Here is a 12889-nt window from a genome sequence, read left to right as displayed (position 1 = left end):
TTGGGTCATTACATTTTGCAAAAGCATTATGCGATATGGGGGAAAGCATAAATCTAATGCCCCTCTAAATTTACAAGAAGTTGGGTTTAGGGGATCCAAAACCCACTGCGATGCGGCTACTGATGGCCGATCGGACAGTAAAAAAGCCCATAGGGATACTCCATGATGTGCTAGTAAAATTGGAGTCGTTCATCTTTCCAGCAGATTTTGTTATTCTTGATTGCGAAGTCAATTTTGAGGTGCCCATTATTCTTGGGAGGCCATTCCTTGCTACAGGTAGATCCTTAGTTGATATGGAGAAGGGACAGATGACATTTCGGTTGAATAATGAAGAAGCAACCTTCAACATTTGTAGGACCATGAGGCAGAGTGGTGAGCTCCAATCGGTATCTGCCATATCCCACAATGAAAAGATGAAGAAGGAGACTGAACAGAAAACTGCAAAACAAGAGTTTATGGTTGGGGATTTGGTGCTTGTAGACAGCTCCGGGGTGCCTTGTCTTCCGGGCAAGCTCAAGTCCAAATGGACTGGCCCTTACTTGATTACCCAAGTATTCCCTCATGGGGAAGTTGAGTTAAAAGCCAAGGAGGGAGTGCGGTTTAAGAGGAATAGAGATAGAATAAAACTCTAATTTGGGCATAAAGCATCGGGGAATAAAGTGATAGAGGCATACCATCTTGATGAAGTCTGAGTAATCAAGTCCCAGTCGTGCCGCAACATTAAATCAGGCGCTTGTTGGGAGGCAACCCAATTATTATCATTTTTTTAGCAATGGTAGCATTTTTCTATTAATGGCTTTTGAATTTGCAGGCACATCACCAGGAAATTCTACAGAAAACTACTCCGCAGCAGCCACTGACGGATACATCGACGGACCGTTGCGCATGAAACGGACCGTCGTATGCATCTGTCACCCCAGGTACGTTTTTCTGTCATTTTGAAATTAGGGCACACGCGACGGAACGTACGACGGGTCATCACAACTGCGACAGACCGTCGTCGGGGAACCGTCGCGTGATTAATGAATTCTACCCGACCCGACCCGGTTGGACCCTTTTCAAAATCTGACCGTTTATACTCCCCACCCCTCCATATTTCACCCCATTACTTCCGTATTCCTCTCATCTCCCCTCTCTTTTCAACTTCCACATTTCCCCCCACTGATCATTGCCCCCAAAATCCTCCTAAGCCTTATAATAACATCTACTAGTCGGTGTTGCTGCTGGAGGTGTCTACCTTGCCAACTGAATCATTCTCCATTTGTTTTTTTCTCCATTTCCAAGGTATGTGTCTCTAAATTTATACTCATTTATCTTGCATTTTGGTTTAGTAGTTAGTATTAGCTTAGTTCTTAGTCGTATATTGTTTCCTTTATATGATAATGTCTAAACCTAGGCTCAAAATGTTCGAATCTGCCATGTTGATAACCCTAGGCATAGGTGATTTTGCATTGGTAGCTTCCTAGGTAGTTGGGATAGACAAATATAGGTCCACAACACTACAAGACCATATGGGTTCATCGGGGATGCATAGGGTACCCCCAGTTCTATCACTTCTACTCAGAACGAGACCCCGATGATGGACCGTCGCACACACGACGGATCGTCGTAGGGTCCGTTCCAAAAGCCCTAGCAACCTGTACCAATGACGCCTGTGACGTACCATTGTCTTCACGACGGACCAACCTGCGCAACCATTCTGGTTGTCAGAGAACCTGTTTCTAAGGGTCTTTCAAAATTTTCTAAGTATCCTACGACGGACCGGCATACCCACGACGTCCGTCCTGCACGACCGTCATGATGGTCAGAGACCCCAAAGTGTCCTACGACAGGCTGTCGTACCCACAATGGTTCGTCCTGCAAGACCGTCATGATTGTCAAAAACCCCTCTGATAAGGGTCTCCCAACATTTACTAAGTGTCCTACGACGGACCGTCGTACCGACGACGGTCCATCCTGCTCGACCGTCATGATGGTCAGAGACCCCTCTTTCAGGGTTCTTTATATATACATAGACCAAGTATAACACGACGGTCCGTCATAGCCACGATCCTGATAAAACTGGAAAATGTTGCATGACTAGGCGTAGTAACTGATAATTGTGTGGCTCTAAACATGAAATAGAGTTACACCATTGCATTACCCTAAATCTTCAAGTCGAACTAGGTGTCTGATAATCTGGTATAGTGATGAGATGTCAAGTGAGTGTGAGGAAATTTGAATAGTCCACTACTGGTACTGAGCTAGAACTTGCCTGGTTAGTCCTGCTAAAAGTAAGCTGTAACAGACAATTACGAAAGGATCATAGGCCCTTATTCAAGATAGCCTATTTCTAGCCTAAATAAAAGAAACCAAATGAAACTTATCCTTCTTTGATCCAAATAATTTGAGCTTAAAATTAGACCTTTCTTTTTCACCCAACTGATCTTTTCTGGGAACAATATGTTGGCCCTGGTCCCTCCTTCGACATGTGCACCTCAGCTTATGCAAAAAGCATATGTTGAGGGTGGCTAATGCATCAACAACCTTCGTTATGGCCTTGACCCGACTTTGGGTATTGTGAACCTTGACTCATGTCAAAGCCATGAGTTGAGGGTGGCTGTTTTGAGGAATGCTCTTGAAAGTGGGGTTGAAAGAACAAAGAGAGAGAAAGAATAAAAGTAAAGTGACTCAAGAACTCGTTGGAAAAAAAAGGAAAAGAGTCACTTACACAAATGAAGAAAGAAGGGAAAATATCAAGGTGAAAGAATGGGAGAAACTGGGCGAGATAAAGTGATAGAGAGTGGAAGGTTTAGCCGATATATCAAGGAGGGCAAAAAGTTACTAAAGTACACCTAAATATACCCTACCTGACTCTGAGCCTATGTTACAAGCTAAGAAAGTCCTATCGTGATCCTAAGGGTTGTATAGCGAACTTAAGGCAGTGAAAATAAGGGCAAGCTTATGGCAATAGGTATGAATGAGTATGACTTTGTTCTGAGAGCGAGTGTTGAAGTGTAATCCTTATACTCAAACTGAAATCATTGTGTGAAAAATGAGGATTTTGTTCTAAAGTGAGGACACTAGTTGCAATACCGGAATTGTTAGCACCTCGGTGAGAAATTGAAGAGGATAGGTGTTAGTGCATGGTGAGTCTGTGTCATGTTCGAATCCCACAAAATTCAAGCCTAATAGTGATAGCATGAATAAATTTGATTAGATTAATCGGGATTGATAGCCAAATGATTGCAAAGGATAAAACATGAATACTATTGTACAAAGATTGTGTAGTGAGTCATAGTGCGTCGCTTGAGGACAAACAACGAATTTAAGTTGAGGGTGTTGATATACCGTGGTTTCACGGTATAATTAATACTTTTTCCTTAAGTTTAGTGTGTCCGAAAGCCTTTTTTTTTTGCTAATTTTGATATAAGTTTCTCTTTGATTTGCAGGAAATCTGTCCAAAGCTGAAAGCTGAGATTTTGAGCGAAAAAAATGAAGAAAAGACCACCTACGGAGCTTATGACGGTCCGTCATGCTTGTGACGGTCCGTAGGTGGCAGCGTAGAGAAGCTGCTGAAGGAAGATGGGGAAGTCTGACCAAGTGTGAGATTACGAGGCTTGTGACAATCCGTCATGGCTATGACGGTCCGTCTTGCAGGTTCGTCGCGAAGATCAGAGAAGTGATCCCAGTACCCAGATTCCAAGAGTTTAAGTATTTTGAAACGAAGACCCTCGACGGACCTTTGTGCCTATGACGGTCCGTCACACTTGCCGTCGAGGGGAATGAAGAAAGCAGCAGAAGAAATTTCACCAAGTATGGGACGACGGAGTCTACGACGGTCCGTTGTGACCACGACGGTCCGTCGCGTGGTCCGTCGACCTAGCCTCGTTTTGGCAGATTTCCAGTAATTAGAATTCTTGTTTAATTAGGTTTTTATTTTTTATAAATAGTTCGAAAAACCTCGTTTTTGAGGTTAGACTCTGCTAGATTAGACATCATATTATTAGACTTTGTGTATTAGAGTTTGATTTTTGGAGATTCTTACAAGTGATTTTTGGTGATTAATCAAGCAAATTTTCGGATTTTATTCTTTCCCATTGAAGTAATTACATGAATTCTTGTTTAATATATTTGAATCTTGTGTTTATGGCTATGAGAAACTAAACTCCATAACTAGGGTTGTGGGAACAATAGGCAAATAATGAGATAAACCCTAGCTAAAATACCAATTCTAGAATAGTTTCTTGCATGTATTAATAGTTCTGTCCCTTAGAAGTCTTTTTAACGGATGATCAACGTTAGAACTCGCCTTAATGCTACTTGCCGGACCAAGGAGGCAGATAATAGGAAAAGAATTATTAACATAGATTTAGTGTATACTATCTAATAGGCTAGTATTGATTGGTACGAGGTAATAACTTAGTCAAATATCGAATACGATGCTTAATATGAGGTAAAGATAAGGGTTAGGAAAGCAACACACGTAGCCGGACCAAGGTGCGGAGAGAGATTTTCTAGATGCCGGACCAAGGATTTAGAAAAACATAACTTATCACTTTGCATGCAAGATACTAGGAAAGAATTGTTATAGTTAGAATTATCAAGTTATGAACCTGTGGGGAACACGTACACCCTAGTTACTTTGATTAATTGATTAAAACCCAAAATTAAAAGCTGTTAAGTGTATCTTTCAAGTTCCTTGTTTATTTTCACTTATTTAGAGACAGAACCCCCCTTTTTGTGTTTTTACTTTCTAAGGAAGTCATCAACCGAACAATAGTAATAAAAAGTTGAAGTTAAGTCTAGACTATTTTCCTCGTGGGAACGATCCCAACCTCACTAGTTGGGTTATTTACTTGACGCGACCGCTTTACTTCTCATTTGAGAAGTAAGTTTGAGCATATGAAAAGGTTAGACCGCCCATAAACCCTTTTTAAATATGCCTAAATGACCCTTAAGATTACTTATAAAGGGTCAAATACACACTTCAAGACATCAAACATACCAACACATAAATAGTATGACATTTTCTCATCAAAGTCAATAAATAATACTTACTTAATTAGACCAAGAAGATAACATCCTTAATTGACCTCTTCAAGACTACCTAAATAATCCTGAAGACTTCCTTAGTTCGGATAATTTTCACATAACCAACGTCTTCCCTAACTAGAGTCATTACCATTCCTACGCCCCTCTCACACCTTAACTAGACAACCCTTAACAACTCTAGATAGGTACTTATTCCATTTACATAATTCATAACATGTCATTAGTTCATTAATTTATTAACACTCCTATATAACATAAACGACATCCAATTAATGGACTTAGACAAGACCTAGAGACTTTAACAAACACCATCAAAGCCTAATTGTGCAAAGTATAGATAGCGTCCCATACCACCACATAAACTTCATAGAACTTCTCTAGTACTAGTAAGTATCCCACATGATAAGAATAGACAATAACCGACATAGACCATGATACCAAGACATGGATTCCGGAGTTCTATCCTACTCTGATGAGGTTGTTCTACTTTCAAAGGGTAGAACTTAGACACATCTCATGTAGGCACATGGTTGAGGAATATGAAGGGCATACTTTTGTAATGTAGTTTCACTCTTATATATATTTAACCTTACCATAATCACTCAGTGGTAACCTTCTTTCTTACTGAGTAACATACACATTAGGTTCACATAAAAGGGTCCCATAACAAGTTCATAATCCAATCACATTTACCCTACAAAAGAAAGGTCCACTAGGGCTACCTCACAATGGCGACAAGAAGCTCATGATTACTTTCCTAATGATTAATATGAGGTTGTTCCGGACAATTAAACTTGATTCTATCATTCATTTATTTTGAAGGATACCATCACGGCTTACGACTTAAACAATCATAACATTAGCACTAAGTCAAGGTTTTCACATAAAAGACTCTCTTAAGTTCATTTAAGGTCACGTGTCCTACATACATTCAATACTAAGAGTTTTAACATACTAGTTTAAGATATAACATATCCATAATTATAAATACATCAAGCAAGGGACACAAGTCAACCAAGCCTAGATACCACATACTTCAGTTTTAACTCATAATACAAGTCATTCTAGAAGCACCTAGAAAAAACCCTAACATCTTCAAATCACCATATATACTATCATAATATCATCAATGTAACCAATATATACTCATATAGAAAAGTAGGAATAACCAAGACTCAACCCTATGGCTATATGCATAAGTTTAAAGTCATAGTCTAACATGATCACCTAACACAGCATGAATACAAGAATATATATGACTTCACATGTGGATGTATATTGACATGCTTCACATAATAAAACTATAAAAATAGTCATATTTCATCAAAGAGTTGAGAACAAGTCAAAGATCATCATATTCCATAAAGTAACGCCGACAAGGCCATATTAATTGCAAGCAAATCACATAATACCGCCACCATAAGTGGACCATACAAATAAAAATAGGTACGAAGTATAAATAACATAAAAATAAAGGAACTAGGTCATCATACCCCCACTTCATCCCCAACATCTCAATCAAAAGTCAACTTACTCAATTCGATAACACAAGACCCTTACCCAAAGTCATAACCAACAATTTTTCAAAACAAAAACTACAATAATCTATGAACTAGGTCAAATGAATTTAAATTGATCAATTTAGTATAACCTAGATATCAATTTACTAAAATTATTACATCAATGAATAGACCACATAAATCTACATAAGAATTTATCAACATTAGATCAATATCAAATAACCCACAACTTAGTCAAGATGTAGGGTCTATCCAAATTCATGGGTTCATAGATAAATTAGGTTAAAATAATTAATACTAAATAAATATAATTGATAATAGACGTTAAAAACAATTGATGTAAGAACATATGGTAGAATCATGAAATTGGACAATTAAACTTTGAAAACATAGAGAACATCTTGAGAATTGGGGCTCCTCGATGAAAAGAGTTTCAAGGATCAAAAGCCATACCTCAATGATTATTTTTAGTCACTTTTATAAATAATATCCACTAAAATTGTCACACGAAGTTCTTGTTGATTTTCAACATCAATTAAATCTTTGGGAGTTTCTAAGGGATTTTCGGGTTTTGATTTGGAAGATTGAAATATTCTTAGTATTAAGAACTTACGTACATTGTTAGAATTCCAAAAACACCCCTATTAAAATTCCAATACTCCTATTTGGAAGTGGGGTGCAATTACAACATCACCTTTCAACTTATAGTAAAGCTGCACGCAGGCAGACCTCTATCGCCGGTTGCTCATCCACGTGGTGTAGGTCCATCCATGGGAAATCGTGGCCTGCATCGATGGGTTTAGAGACTTGAAAATAGTATATTTTCTCCCCAGGATAAGGACCAGACGATGCCGATAATTACGGGGCGTCGACCAGACCATTGTTCATCTATTTTAATCCCTAGGTAGACTGTCTTGGCTAGTTTTGGCCACCAACTTGGGTCCATCCTCAAGGACCCTTTGTTTGTCCTTAGGGAAGTTTACCCAGACGTTTTAATGCTGAATATTATCTTCTATTATTTATGCACCAATGACATGAATTTCACCCAAAACGAACACATAAAACTTGACGAAACATGCGTAGACACACAAGGTCATTTCAAGGCACATCTTTCGAACATCATGGACGTTCTTGGATGTTTGATCTCCAAAATCAACCAAACATGAAACACTGCCTATATATTCTATAATAACTCATTTAAGGACCTTAAAATCTCATGAATCATGCCTAAACACGTAACACCACATATAAGGCACATAGATGACTTAGTTGTCGAACGTCTTGGTCATCCCCTGACGTTCGACTTCACCTGCACCTAAAACATTAGACACTGCTTCAATACCATATATTAGACCTATTTAGGACCTTATAACATAAAGACCAACATATTAGGCTCAAGTTCACCTAAGTCATTTTCGGGGTCTTACATTCTCCTCCACTTGGACAACATTCGTTCTCGAATGACACTTGACACTCTCCGAACACTTCCAAACATAGATATGCAACTAGAATCTAATAACCATACCATTTAACAAAAAAATAAAGAAGAAAATATCTGTTTCACATAGTCAAGAGATTCACAACACAACCAGAAACTAGAAGACAATTCTACAACACATCGTGATAGAAAAATCACATGCTTCATTCCAAATAACGATAAGTCCTTTTATATTAAATATAATATCTATATAAATATGTTCTAACCACATTAAAATAAATTTATACCAAAGAATCAATCAGTCAACTTTCCAAAAAAAATTTACAGTGAACTATTTCAATGCTTTAGTGATTTTTACAATTTTTTTAAAAATGTGTCTATTCGGAAATTCCTGATATTAATATGCTAATATACAAAGTAACATCATATAAAAAATCTTACAATATAATCATGACTTCATAAAATACACAATGCAAGAAGTTAATGAAATTCAATTTCAACAAAACTCCTAAACACCATGCACATGCAACATGCTTCTATATCATTCTATGTCATTTACTAACGATACTCCCCTACTTACAAGGAACTCATATTACCACAAGATAAAGAGAAATTAACGAAATCGTAATCACTCTCATCCGGCTTCTCCCTATAGATTGGACTTCATAGAAATGCCTGTTTGTTCGAGCCTCATCCTTTGGATCACTAGGAGAAACTTTATTACCTTCTCTTCTTCTAGAAGAAATCACACGACAATCTCTCACCCTGTGTCCTTCCTTACCACAACAAAAGCAACTCCCGGTACCCAATAGAAAATTACCATAATATTTCTTGCCACAGTTGGCACAAGTAGGTTGGACCTTTTGAGAACCACCTCCTTTCTCTAATTGTACCTTTGCACTCTTAGGTTCTTCTTGAGTTTGATCCCTCTTCTAAAACCTTTTTTGCTCTTAATTATTATCCCCACTGCTTTTCAAGCTTCTAGCAACCTCTTAATTTTAGATACTTTAATCAATAGTGCATACACCAAGAGTCTAGCTAAGGTCATATTAACATATAGCATAGCGGTACGACATTCCTCCATCACTAAGTCGGCTACTCCCATAAAAAAATAACACATTTAATCTCTTGTTTTACAGACATGAAAAGGGGTATACCTAGACAATGTTGAGAATTTCAAAGAGTACTCCTCAGCACTCATATTGACTTGTTTGAGATTGATAAACTCCTCTACCTTAACTTCTCTTTTTCTCATGGGGAAATTACTTACCAAGAATTGCTTCCTTGAATTCTTCCCACGCAATAGGTCCCGATTCATCCGACATACTGTCCTTTCATTGAGTGTACCATATTTTAGAAACATCCCTCAATTGGTACGAAGAAAAATCCACCTTCTCCCTAGATGTAACTCCCATAGCACTCAACACCTTATAAATTTTATCAAGATACTTTTGTGGATCCTCCACCACCTTAGAGCCAAGAAAGATAGGAGGATTCATCCTCACAAAGTCTCTCAACCTAGATATAAGAGTGCTCTATAAAATATTCACCCTAGGCATCATACTGAAATTTTTTTGAGTAATCACGACTTTGGCTAAGGCCACAAAAGTATCTCTAATCTCTTGATTAGTCAAATCCGGATGAACCACCGGCACCTCATTACCTCCTTCCACATTAGGAATATGATCACCTTGGTGAGGAACTTGAGCACCTTGAGATCCATGGACACCATGCCCATATTGAGAAACTTTCTCAACTTGCTCCACATCAAGAGGAATCACCTCATTCATCCTCTCCTCTTCAAACTAGCGGACATCCTTCTAGTATTCATTTCGTAGAAACGCAAGGAAACAAATTCAGAGGATACTTGAAACATTTACTCCACCGCACAACATAGGAGTAGAAAATAAGGGAAACTCTATCGTCCTATATCCTCTTGCCCATAGATGTGTCGTGACTCACACCGATGGTCAAGACTCTACTAGACGTGAATTGATGAGATTTTTCTATTTCTTATACTAATTTCACAACCTAGATCTGATACCAAGCTTGTAAAATACCGAAACCACACCCTAGAAGTTAGGGAAATATTTTGATTGCAACCGGCATACTTGACCTCGTAGGTATTGTACAAGCCCTTTCTTATCATTCATCGCATAAACACCGAGAAAGTAGTGTGCACTTAAAACTTTTCACAAACATAACATAGTCTTTAAAAACTCTTCCATATAAAGAAATAGGAAATACTAAGTATCAATGTCATCATCTTATGACACAAGAATACTTGGGACAAGGCCAATGTAGTATACTAATATAGAAATACTTAGTCTATTACAATACCTCAATAATAAACATGAAAGACATATATGCCCTCGAGTTAAATGAGGACATACTTCAACTTCTCTTGAATGATTCTATGGTCAAAGTATTCCTTACCAAGAACTATATAGATAGATTAAATCATGGAGTTAGTACAACCACATGTACTAAGTATGGCATCATGCATAAAAATTGCCAAAAGGAACATTTATTTAAAATATGCATCTTTTCCTTAAAAAATCATAATAGAACCACAAGAACAACATTTATCAACTTAGAAACAAATAAAGAAACATTTAAACTAAACATCATACTTTTAAAAATCAATTTATATTGAGTCATTCACTATTACAGTGAAGTCTATTCATTGTACAATGAAATTGCGTTCCTTCGATTAAAACACCTTATATCATGTAATTATCCACTCAAAGATATCCTAGGATTCACTTAAGTCACACAAAGAGAGACTGCCCATGCACCCTCTCTAAATGTGCCTAATGATCGTTAAGATTACTTATAATGGTCACGTACACACTTTTAAACATCAAAATATAAATACATGAATACTATGACATTTCCTCATAAAAGGCAATAAATAGACTAACTTAAGTAGACCAAGAAGATGACGTCAATGATTGACCTCTTCAAGACTACCTAAATAATGCTTAAGACTTCCTAAGTTCAGATAATGTCCACGTAATCAACGTCTTCCCTAACTAGAGTCATTCTTAAGACTTATTTAGGTAAGATACGAAGTGACCATTCCTATGCCCCCTTCACACCTTAACTAGACAACCCATAACTACTATAGATAGGTACTTATTCCATTTACATAATTATAACATGTCATTACTTCATTATTTCATTAATACTCATACATCACATAAAGGACATCTAAGTTATGGTCTTAGAAAGGACCTAGGGACTCTAACTAACATCTTCAAAGTCTATTGTGCAAATTCTAAATAGCGTCCCATACCACCACCAAAACTTCAAAGAACTTATTTAGTAATAGTAAGTATCCTACATGATGAGAATATTAAATAACCGACATAGACCATGATAGCCAAACATGGAATCCGGAATTCTATCCTACTCGGATGAGGTTGTTTAACTTGTCAAGTGTAGAACTTAGACACATCCCATGTAGGCACATGGTTAAGGAATATGAAGGGCATTCTTTTGTAATCTAGTCTCACTCTTTAGATAGAACTACTTCCCCCTTACCATACTCACTCGGTGCTAGCCTTCTTTCTCATAGAGTAAATTACACATTAGGTTCACATAAAAGGATGCCATAAAAAGTTCATAACCCAATCACATTTACCCTACAAAAGAAAGGTCCACTAGGACTACCTCACAATGGCGACAAGAACTTCATGATAAATTTCCTAAGGATTAATATGATGTCGTTCCAGCCAATGAACCTTATGTCTGTCATCCATTACTTTGAAGGATGAACTACGACTTATGACATCAAAAATCTTAACATTACCATTAAGTCAAGTTTCTCACATAATAGACTCTCTAAAGTTCATTTAAGGTCACATGTCATTCATACATTCTAGACTAAGAGTGTTAACATACTAATTAAAGATATCACATATCCATAATTATATATACATCAAGCAAGGGACAAAAGTCAACCACGACAAGACACCATATACTTCACTTTTAACTAATAATGCAAGTCATTCTAGAAGAACATAGAAAAAACCCTAACATCATTAAGTCACCCTATATACTATAATTAGATCATCAATTTAACCAATATAGACTCGTATAGTCAAGTACCAATAAACAATACTTAACCCTAAGACTATACACATAAGGTAAAAGTCATAGTCTAACATGATCACCTATGACAACATTAATAAAAGAATACATATATGACTTCACATGTAGAAAGATATTCTCATGCTTCACATAATTAAACTATATAAATAGTCATATTACTTCAAATAGTTGCTGACAGGACCGAGATCATCATATTACATAAAGTAACGCCTACACGTCCATATAAATTGCAATTAAAGCACATAACACCGCCATCATAAGTGGAACATACCAATAACAACAGAATCGAAGTATAAATAACATCAAGATAAAGGGAAAAGGGCATCATACCCCCACTTCATCGTCAACACCTCAATCCAAAGTAAACTTACTCAATTCGATAACACAAGACCCTTACCCAAGAACATAACCAACAATTCAACATAAAAACTACAATAATGAATGAGTTAGGTCAAATCAACATAAATTCATCAATTTAATACAAACTAGATATCAATTTAGTACAATTAATATTACATCAATCTAATACAAACTAGACATTAATTTTCTACAATTATTATTACATCAATGAATAGCCCACATAAAATTACGTAAGAATTTATCAATATTAGATCAATATCAAATAACTCACAACTTAGTCCAAATTTAGGGTTCATCCAAATTAATGGGTTCATAGGCAATTTAGGTGAAAATGATCGACAAAACATCAACCTAATCCATAATAGATGTTTAAAATTAATTGACGCAAGAACCAATGGTAAAATCATTAAATTGGACGATT

The sequence above is a fragment of the Solanum lycopersicum genome, chromosome 11 (genome assembly GCF_036512215.1).
Source record: "Solanum lycopersicum chromosome 11, SLM_r2.1".
In the NCBI taxonomy this organism is placed as follows: Eukaryota; Viridiplantae; Streptophyta; class Magnoliopsida; order Solanales; family Solanaceae; genus Solanum; species Solanum lycopersicum.
Note: the sequence above shows the minus strand (reverse complement) of the source record.